This window comes from Seriola lalandi, unplaced genomic scaffold, assembly GCF_002814215.2.
Source record: "Seriola lalandi dorsalis isolate HSWRI2012SDOR001 ecotype SW California unplaced genomic scaffold, Sedor1 jcf7180002054956, whole genome shotgun sequence".
NCBI classification, from domain to species: Eukaryota; Metazoa; Chordata; class Actinopteri; order Carangiformes; family Carangidae; genus Seriola; species Seriola lalandi.
The window spans coordinates 1,614,327-1,626,200 of NW_019525507.1; positions in this window are offsets into that span (position 1 = coordinate 1,614,327).

An 11,874-nucleotide genomic window follows, 5' to 3' on the forward strand; every position below is an offset into this window, starting at 1 on the left:
CCATACTATACTATGGCGTTTTTTGACATTTTTATGCCATACTATACTATGACGTTTTTTGACATTTTTATGCCATACTATACTATGACGTTTTTTGACATTTTTATGCCATACTATACTATGACGTTTTTTGACAATTTTATGCCATACTATACTATGACGTTTTTTTTTACGTTTTTATGCCATACTGTACTATGACCTTTTTTGACATTTTTATGCTATACTACAGTGACATTTTTTTAAATTTTTTTGCCTTACTATACTATGATGTTTTTTGACATTTTCATGCCATACTATACTATGACTTTTTCAAAAAAACTTTTGCCTTACTATACTATGACGTTTTTTGACATACTATAGTATGACATTTTAAAAAAAATTTTGCCTTACTATACTATGACGTTTTTTGACATTTTTATGCCTTAGTGTACCATGGCATTTTTGACACTTTTATGCCTTACTATACAATGGCGTTTTGGTGCCTTAATGTACTATGACGTTTTCATGCCTCAATATACTATGATGTTTTTTGACATTTTTATGCCTTACTATACTATGGCGTTTTTTGACATTTTTATGCCATACCTATTATTGCTTTTTCATGCCATACTATACTATGCCATAGTATACTATGGCTTTTTTTGACATTTTATAGCCTACTATACTATGGCGTTTTTGTGCCTTAGTATACTATGACTTTTTTTGACATTTTTATGCCTTATTGTACTACGACATTTTTCAAATTTTTGTGCCATACTATACTATGGCATTTTTATGCCATACTATACTATCACGTTTTTGACATTTTCATGCCATACTATGACGTTTTTAAATTTTTTTTTTTGCCTTACTATACAATGACGTTTTTGTGCCTTAGTACAGTATGACGTTTTTATGCAATACTATACTATGATGTTTTTTGACAATTTTATGCATTACTATACAATGCCGTTTTTGTGCCTTACTATACTATGACGTTTTCATGCCTTACTATACCATGACGTTTTTTGACATTTTTTTGCCTTACTATACTATGATGATTTTTGTCAATTTTATGCCATAATATACAATGCAGTGTTTCTATGCATTGCTTTATTATCAAGCTCATGGACATTGTTATGCCTCACTATACTATGACGTTTCTGTGACTTACTATAGTATTATGTTTTTTGACACTTTCATACCATACTATACTATGGCGTTTTTTGACATTTTTATGCCTTACTATACTATGGCATTTTTGTGCCTTAATGTACAATGAGATTTTCATACCTTATTATACTATGATGTTTTGATAATTTTATGCCATACTATAGTATGACATTTTTTGACATTTTTATGCCATACTATACTATGGCGTTTTTATGCCATAGTATACTATGATGTTTTTTGACATTTTTATGCCTTACTATACTATGGCGTTTTTATGCCATAGTATACTATGATGTTTTTTGACATTTTTATGCCTTACTATAATATGATGTTTTTTTGACATTTTTATTCCTTACTATAGTATGATATTACTTTGACACACCATTTTTATGCCTCAGTATAATATGACTTTTTGACTTTTTCATGACTTACTATAGTACAATCCCTTATGTGTTATTGTACTACGACGTTTTCATTCCTGATCATACTATGACCTTTTTATGCCTCAATATACTACTACTATTTTTTTTTACATACAATATGACATTTTTTTGCCTTACTACAATATGACTGTTTATGCCTTATTATAATATGGCCATTTCATGACTTACTATAGTTCGATCCTTTATATGTTACTGTACCATGATATTTTTATGCCTTTCTATACAATGATTTATTCATGAGCAGGCTTGATGGTGCATTGGTTAGTTATGTCACCTCACAGTGAGAAGGTTCTAGCTTGGAATCATGGGCTTGAAGCTTTTTTTGTGTGGAATTTATGCCTCATGACTTTTATTATCCTTACTATGTTTGGAAGTTTTTATGTCTTACCATACTATGACTTTTTTATGTCTTACTATAATACGACTTTTTATACCTTACTATACTATGACATTTTATGACTTACTATAATATGACTTTTTATGCCATAACATAATATGACTTTTTATGCCTTACTATACTTTGATTATAAAATGACATAAATGTCATTATATCAAGAGTGATGTTACCATGTGTTACCTATAAGAGGCTATATTATTATGACATATATCTTCATATATCCAGAGGATGTATATAACTTATAACATATATGAAATACTCATAGTAAAAAGCAACTCCATTGAACCAACATTCAACTTTCAAACAGAATTCAAGTGTAATTTTCACATATATAAGCTATACTTTAAAAACATATATGATTTTACTTCATATGTACATATATTTTATATATGGAAATTCAACACATGTACATATATTACATTTGTGTATACCCATTCCTGAGTGTAAATTGAGATCTCATATGTTAATAAACCGTTTAGTTGACAGCATTAAAAAGCCAATATCTTTGATTTGGAGGGGTGGCAGGGTTGTTGCGTCCCTACAGATGTTGAGACCAAACCTACGCCCCTTATACAAAGTTTCATGTTACACCACTCTATGATATCTGTCATTGCACAAGCGCCCTGCTTAACCAGTGCTAGGACTCTGACAAGTGTCTCCACCGGTTTACCAGCTTGTTAACCACTGCCAGTCTGGTGATGAACACAAAATTATGCAAATCACTACTCTTAGAATCTCAATGCATGAGATGTATCATTTGTGCAAGTTTACAGTCACTGTTGTCCTGGAAAATGAATCTTCTTTTATACAGGGGATGATGGTCCACAGCTGAATGAAATGGCAATTCTCTTTGGATTCCGTGTAACTACTGAATAAAAAACATCCCCATACCTGTCTTTTCACCAACATCAGGTTTTTATGCTCTCATTCATTCCTAGCATGGATGTCTCTTCACATGAGCTCTCCAGCTGAAATTGGAAAGTTCAAACTTTTGATTCACCCCTTTTGTCTTTCATTCCTTAGTAAAAGTTTTGTGGTGTTTTGTCAACTCGGAAAGTTCTGTTCTCCTGTTGAGCTGGCAGTTTTGTTTTTCCAATGTTATTTTTACCTCCTGGAGTAAGATGTGTTTGGTTCATTTGGCTTGTCTTGGATGCAAATGCTGCTGGAGACTCAGACTGTTGGTCCTAGTTGCATTTGTCTTCTCATTGTACATGTGCTATATTAATTTCCACTCCATACATCGAAGCGTTAAAGATTAACGATCATCAAGGTGCTCCAGAAACTAATCAGATCACAGACAAATATTGTTTTTGAGTTACTCCATGAGTTTATCATCTTATAATGTTGGATCTGAAAACTGCAAATTTGTGAGTGATGGCAGCTGCAAGCAATTTTCACAGCTCTTCACTAATAAGAGTGTGGTGATACCTTCCCCACTGTCAACAACCCCCATAAACAAAACAAATGATTACTGCGGTTGCATTATGAACATTAACAATCCATCTCGGTGCTCTGCTACTCCCCACTGTTCTGACAGGCAGAAATCACAACAGCTTAAATGATTAAGAGTGAAATAAACCACATGCACTGCACACATGGAATCACTAATGTATTTGAACATTATTCCCAGTGCCCAGCATGCTTTACTGCACTGATTTCAAATGAGGTGTGTTTTTAACTTGATAACTTCGGCCTCTTGTGGGTTTTAAAGTAGACCAGTGCACCGTCAGCACAGTGTGACTGAGTCCAGGTATAATCAATGTTCATAGGCTTAATTCAATAAAACACCTCTGATGGGAGGTTCCCACTTGATACCCACGGATACATATGTCGACTATTTCCTCCAACTCCTTAAAGGCTACATCAGGTGAAATTTTTAATGTATGTAAAATAAATGATACATGCAGGAAACCATGCAAAAAAAAAAAAAGAAGAAGAAGAAAGAAAATCACACAGTAGATGTGGGACAACACTCCCAGGTTTTTGATAGATTTTGAAGCCTGGGGTTCAGCCTGGAATTATTAATTAGAAGGAATGCATTACTAATTTGTGGACAGGCATGATCAAAAACTGTTACCCTGAATACCTGCTGGGCTCCCTATGCCTCTGCCCCACAGCACAGGTGGAGGCTCACCAGGAAGTCACTATTTTGCAATTAGAAAGAACTCCTATTAATATTTAAGGACACATTCCTGCATTCAAAATACATGGTTAAAATGGAGGAATGCCTGCCGATTTTACCATTCAATGTTTTCCGCATTAAAAAAAAACAACTTTACAAGCAAAGTCAATTTAAAGTCAAAGAAAAACAAGAAGAAAAAAATGTATCTCGTAACAGTAGGAAAGGGGAATGAATTGCCCCAGAACTTGCTAATGGAAACATGATACTTGTGAGATCCTAACAAGATCATTTTTACTCTCACTAAAATGCATTATTTTACAAATTATGATAAACTTAAAGTTCTTTAAAGGAGCTATTTGGAAGTTTTGCTATTGCTACATTGCCAGTATTAGCATTAACAGCGATTTACTTACCAGTCTACAAGAAACATTGCAAGTTCAGCATCAAACTTCATTCCTTTACCCACCAAGAGCTGTTTCCAGCAGTGGAAAGCAACGCAATGTTGACTCTTCATGTCTTTTCTTCTGCTTAATTTAGCACGCTAACCAGCTAGCCTCAACCCATGTCATCACATTCCAATAGCGACTCACTGTAGCTTCCAGTCTGCCCTGAAGACCTAACACTGCTCAGAGGGCGTATTTTTTAACCTTTTGTCTTGTGAACGCAACAATGGCCGAAGCTCTTGACAAGCAACAATCACCACCACCTGCTCCCGGCAAGACACCATGTTTGGTGGCAAAGAAAACTTAAAAATTGCTGCTTTAAATTAACTTTTTAAATGATTGCATCAGTTGCTTAAAAACAGTACATCACACAATAAAACCAAAATGGCTACAATTTGTTGTAATTTTGACATTTATGCGCATATTTTAATATTGTTTTGACCGATCTTAAAAGAGATTTTGCTCAGTGACCAAGTACATCATTTCTCCAGCTCTTCCTCTTTATCCAAAACCCACAGGTATTCAGAATAAGTCTGCTGTGTTGGTTTAACTCATACCAAATGCTTTAAAGCGCTAAGTGTATATTTAGAAGGTGTTAACTAATTAAGGAGGGTCAAAGCTGAACAAGCCCCAAACAGCTTCACCACAAGGACGCATGTATTGCACACACGTTAGGAAACACTGGGGAGATCCTCTTTCAGTGGCAAATGAGCTTCACCACAAGAGCACAGCATAGCAGCTAATGGCAGATAGCATTGAACCCTACTCATGACTGTTAATGAAAGGAAAAAAAAAAAAAAGGAAAAGCTTCTGTGAGACGGAAGTCCTCCTTGAATTCTAGCCTAGTTGGAATATGAAAAATAAAAAAGGTTTGATCGTCAGCCCATTTATCTCTAGCGAGAGAGGCGGGGATGGCACCGTCTCCCGTGTTCATCATTGACAGGTTTGCTTGGGATGCCAGGTGTACTCATTTGTCTTTGAAATAATTGGAAATTAAGAGGATAATGAGGTCTTTGGGGAGATACCGATGAGTGTTTCTGACATTCAGCTGAATGAGGGACAGAATATATAAACCACTTTGATTTGCCTTCACGAGAGACAAAACCACTGAGCTTTTTGGAGCTGACACTTGTGAAAGGAGGGCACTGCAGCATTTCACTTCTGATAACATTTATAGACATTAAAAGATACTAATGGTCAAGTAATAGAGTGTACTGTAATGTTGTATATTAAGGGAACATTTTTCCTTTTAGCAGCACCAAATGTCCAAAAAAATTAAAAAAAAAAAAAGAGCTTTCTCGCATCAAAAATTGAGAAAGACTTTATTGTTGGGAGGTATAAAAGCTTGTGGAACATCCCTGCTCCTGCTGCTGCTTCTGTCCTAGCAGCTACTTAACCGTTAATTGCATTCACCTGGTGTCCCAGGAGCAAATCAGTCACTGATAAGAGAGCTGCAATATAAACCAGCAGGCCCCTGAGCCCTGCACATTGTCATTAAGAGTGGAAAAACACCAAATGCTTTGCACTGGCTGGAGCCACCAGCTCCCCCGTTCATTTTCTATGAAGAATGGCAATTCCCTTCGGAAAGTATGTGGCATGAGAGGGCTAGATATCACAAATAAATGAACTGTGATCTAAAAGGGAAAAGTCAGCAAGGTTACTGAGATCTGTTAAATATTTATTGTAAATAAGCATAAAATGCAGCGTATTAGCTCCTACACTGATCTAATGTGACAGCTATATTTTTTTGCCCACTGACAGCCGAGTGTGGGAGGGGTTGGTGGTTTCTGACAACCCCCCTGAGATGGTAGAAACTGTACCTGAGACTTGCAAGCATTGATGGTGACTGTTTGAGAGAGTTGTTTCAGTGTTGACTTGGTAATGAAAGGGTTAAAAATAGAACTGTATACATTACATTTAGGATTAGTAACAGTTTACATTATATGCATCCATATATTTGCCTTTCCAGGCACTTCCATAGCATACACCCTTTTCACTGAAGATATTTTGATGCTTTAGCTGGAAAAGCACAGGTTGCTTCAGTTTCCGGGTCCTTGTATTGTGTATTACACTGTCAGACTTACTGGGACACTTGAGTAGAACAACTACTGTTAAATGATATTTAAAAAAAAAAAAAATTATTTTAGGTTAGCAGCTTTTTCAAAGGCATCATGTCCCGGCACAGCTATGCAGTGTTTGCTTCACTCTGGTGTACATTGCTAACTTGAAAGTAGGGATGAATACGGACAGTAAAACATACCAGAAAAAATTAATCATTTGATTTTTGAGCGGATTTTTGATGGTGATTTCACAGCAGGCATTTTGACTTGTCCTAGCAGGAAAAATCACAGGTGGAACAAATCAAATTAATGATTTCTGCGCTGTAAGCCATGTCAGTGTGCAGGGAAAGCGCAACAGTGGGGCACTGGAACTGTAATACCTAAACAAAATGCAGCCATCCATTAATGGTTTTAATTACACCTGAGCTTTTCCTGCGCCATGTTAAAATCATCTGCCTGAACGAAAGGCCTATTGTCCCAACAATTAAATGCTTCAGAAACTCCTGAAGATCCAGGTGCAAGACATTAAAAAACAAACTGTGGATGGTTGTGGAAAAAGTCCAAGAAGATCTTGGGGAGAAAAAATATTAAATCTTTGAAGACAGTGTTTCTTTCTTTGTGAACTTCTGGTTTTCCAGAATAAAAGGTAAATATTGCATTATATTAAAGCTCCCATATTTTACACTTTTCTGGTGTTTTATTTTAAGTTTAGATTTCCATAAAAAGATATACGTATGTCTCAATGTAGTTTTACATCTCCTCTCTCAGGCTTTAATAAGAAGTTGGTGAGCCAATCAGAAGAGACGCTCTGGGCCTCTCTCCTGATTTGGCTGACTGTTTTCTGACTGATTGGAAAAAAATATAGCAGATTTCTGGTAAACACGAAGAAAAAAACAAATCCTGCAAGGTTGGATGGTGAGTCAAGGTGGGGCTTTGGGCTTGACTGAGAGCAGCAACTGCTTTGTTGTGACATCACAAAGTTACAGAAGTCCTGACTGCTCATTTTAAGGCTCAGTTTCTGAATACAGGCTGTGTGCATTTCTCTGTGGACTGAGCGCTTTGATACTTTCACAGTATTAATATAGAACTTAGACCTGATCTATAATCAAAACAGACATGGAAATCTTACTTTATGCAATATGGGACATTTAACTTCTATAAAAACAACATACTATGTGATTTGGAATTGAGGCACAGCTCACATTTTTAATAAGGTAGAAACTTCCATGCAGCAACACTGGTTGGCCAAATATACAGTATTTAATAAAAAGCACAACTTCCATAGCAGCATTTAAGATTGAAAAAAAAAAAAAAAAGCATGTGGCGAATTCCTTTGGGTGATAGTTCCCCCTAAACCGTGTTTGCACCGTGGTGATGTTATTTGCAGAGTTGAGCAGTGTAGCGAGGACGTGCAGAGTGATCTCTGAAAACCTGCTGGGAGAAACAACAACATGCCATAGGTAACTCAAAGGACCCGTGTTCATCACTGTTTGCAATCTCATGATTATGTATATTTATGTGGCATATGTAGGGGTCTCGTGATTATCATGATCCGAAGATAAAAAGACTGAGCCTAAGAAAAACCTCAGGGGACGTGCCTCTACCACTGATGTCCGTGTGTTTCCTGTGGAGTTTGCGTGTTTAACTGAGGCTAAGAGCAGCACTCATGCTTCAGCTGTTGAGCTAAATAGCTTCTTACTGCTTCCAAAATGAGCCAGAACCTCAAGAGATGAAAAGCATAACATGTACAGAGATTAAGGAGGAACATCAAACAGGTAAAAAGAATTTTTCTTGAGCTTTGAGAAATTGTTTACAAAACTGATTTGAAGAATTTTTCAGTAGGCTCTCTTTTATTTATTTTTTACATCTGTCATGGGAACATCACAGAAACAATGCTCTCACATCAACTTCAAGTGCTCAATTCTTAATATATTTAGCAGAAACTCACAATGAAAGAAAAAAGTTGTAAAAAAAAAACAAAAATAAAAGCAAAGCGACACGGACAAAGAATTAGTTTTCTAGGGCTTTAGATTTCCCTGTGGAGAAGTGGGCAAGATTATTTTCATGATTGTGTGTGTTGTGTGGAGAACACAACTGACTCTCCAGACTCCAATTCCAAAGCTCTGGGGAAATGTTTGCGACCCACATGTGCGGATGACATATTGAAATCATGCGGCAGTGTTGAATCTTGTCCCAGTTACTCAAAAGCTAATATGTGGAGCCTGCACGGCGGCTGCCTCATAGCACAGTCATGTCCCAGCTGACTATGCAAGTCTCAGAGGGAAGTTTATTTAATATGATGCTCGAGAAGGAATAAACAAATAAATGAAACCCTGCTACACAACACTTTTATTATCATTCCCGCCGTATTCCCTCACCGGTGGCAATTTTTACAACCACAACAACAACAGAAAAAGGGGACAAACAAGTAGCCAATTGATGATGAGATTCTCAGAGTTTCCAGATTGTCTTTGATATTCTTTCAAAAAAAAAAAAAAGAAAAAAAAAAGAAACCCTTTACATTTCATTGTTCACATTTCATGCGAATGCTGACAGTTTGGGAGATTGGCTCCACTTTCATTAACCACAGTAAAGGACAAACTTTCAACTACAGCCAGGCCCAGATGATATGGGGCCCTGGCACTCTGAAAGTATAAAGCATCTTATAAGCACAAACACATTGACATAATAAAGGCCTTAAATTACATTTTTACCTCAGAGCACCCTACAGAGTGTGGCATCAGGATAAGGCAGTAATGCAGGTGTTGCCTTAAGGCCCCAATCATTTTAACTTATAATGTGTTTTCAGTGGTACATACTGTACTAACAAATCATTTTTCTAACTAATTAAATCAATTCAAAATAATCATGGTGTTGTAAACTTGGAGCATTCAGGGCCCTGAGGGTCTGGGGACAGACACTGGTGACTCAGTGGAGACCCCCGGGAACATAGAAGTCCCTTATGTGGTTGGGCTGTTGGAACATCCACAATCTCAGTCTTCAAATCGCTACTGGAACACCCCAAGGAAAAGAACCCCCAAGAGGGGAGTGGTGTATGAAATCATCAAAACAGCAGGGACCCTGTACAAATGAGAGTGAATGAAATGATTCAATTCAGTGGAAACCTGCAAAGTGTTAATATGATCTGCCGGTGGATCATAATTTTTCAGCTTTAAATGATTTCTTGGCATGCATGTAGTGTTATTTCAGGAACAAAACCTTATTCTAACTGCACAGGAAATTTCCGATCCTTACTGAGAAAAATTCAAGGCCTGCTTTGCATCATCAGAAAATAACAACTTGTAAAATCTTGACCCAACACTACCTGCTTCCTCTTTTTAAAGGATGCAGATGATGAAAAGGAAGCTACAAGAGTAACATCCTGGAGTGACACAAAGGTAAACTAAATGCAGTTGATATGCTTGGTTGTTTTTTGTTTTTTTCCCCGTGTCATTCATGTAGCTTTCTTTCAGTGGATTTCAGTCAGTGTGTGATTGCCGGAGTGATAAACATCTTCCCTGATTACTTCATTAGGAAGCTAAGCCATTTTCCTCTGCCGCATGACACCTCTGCTGCAGGATGGAGGCCTCCCACTCAGAACCCTTCACAGTCCTACATGTCTAAGAAGCTAATCTCTTATCGAGTGCCGCAAAATACATGCATACATGCACCGAGGCAGTGCACTCAGCTCTATTCACACACTGAAGAAAGACAAATTGGGGTGGAATGGTTTTGCATATGTGCAAAAAACTGAAATACCAGCTCAACGTCTGAAAATATGATTGAGCTGTATCGATGTAGCACTTGGAGTGAAGCTGTTTTGGCTGTGCAGCCTTCATCCGTATCATTCAGGAGAGGAAAAAAAAGACTTTCAGTGTCACCACCTGGGAAATAGACGCTCACAAAGCATCATAAACTAATTTTGTTGAAGAGTTTATTCACCATTTTCAAAGCTGAAATAAATCTGTACAACAGAAATTTGCAGTATTCACCACAGGGAGGATAATAAAGTTTATTTAAATGTTTGGATTTCCTGTTTTGTCTCCATGTTGGAAAAGGACAGCTGCCTCAGAATATGCAAAAAGTTAATGCTTTAATGAAATGTCAAAAAATCTGATAGATATCCTGAAACCAGAGGAATGGCGGCTGCGTGTCTACAAACTTTTGGCAAAGTCATGCTGCCTGAAATGCTGGTAAATAAAAATAAAAAAACCTCTTGAAATATGTTTAAAGGCCATTCAAATCATTTTAACACCCTTTAAAAATGCCTTCAAAAGGTATTACAGCCTGTCAGAGAGTCAACATGCTGGTGGCCAACTCACAAAAGGCAAATAAAACCAGCCCATCTTATGTGCCTAACCAAACAATAAACTGAGCCCTGGCCTTCATTTGCTCACAGCAGGTATTTATGCAGCAGACACAGATGAATGAGAAGGGAGCTGGTAAAACCCACTTTATCATCCTGCACATGTGACTTTAACCACACAGTGCTACAGGAAATCATAAACCCATGAAACTCAAAGTAGCTATGTTGCTGTAATCCTTACCTTCCCTTTTAACAATATTAATAAAGTTTCAATGGAATAATAATAATAATGCTCACTTATCATTTCACCAACTTTACAATTTAAAAAAGTGGGTCTTGTATTTTAAAAAGGTGATAGGAAACAATGTTGGAGCAGTTATAAAATCGATACTGGTGGTTTTTTGATATGATGATCCCCAACTCTATTGTTTTCTTCCCATTTATATGACTGATCAAAGTATTGCAATGCACTAAATAAATACATATTTCTTTTTCTGCATTATTTTTCCTATCTTGTTGGTGGCATGTCAGTCTCTTTGGGAAATTGATACACTTCCACTTGGCTGAAAATATGACGAATTGACTCTTTTATTACTGCCAACCTTCATTAAGCGAAACTGCTAGCATTCTATGCCTTGCCATCTGTGCTATATGAATATCATCCACATTTCACAGCTGGTGCTCGTTGGTGATACGTGTACGTATGGCTGGGTGAACGCAGCAGAGAAACAAACAAACCAAGAAAACTAAAACTGTTTGTTTGTTTTTTCCCACCAACAGTGTGGAAATATTTCAGTGGAACTTTATATAAGGCTGCAAAGCTGGATGTATAACACTGCACTCAGCTTCTATAGTGTGGTGCTTCCTCTTATATTTAGTGCAAATTGATACGTTCTGTTTTTGAGTGGGTTCTCTCTGAGTAGTTGTTTTGCTGGAAAGGGGAAATAGTAT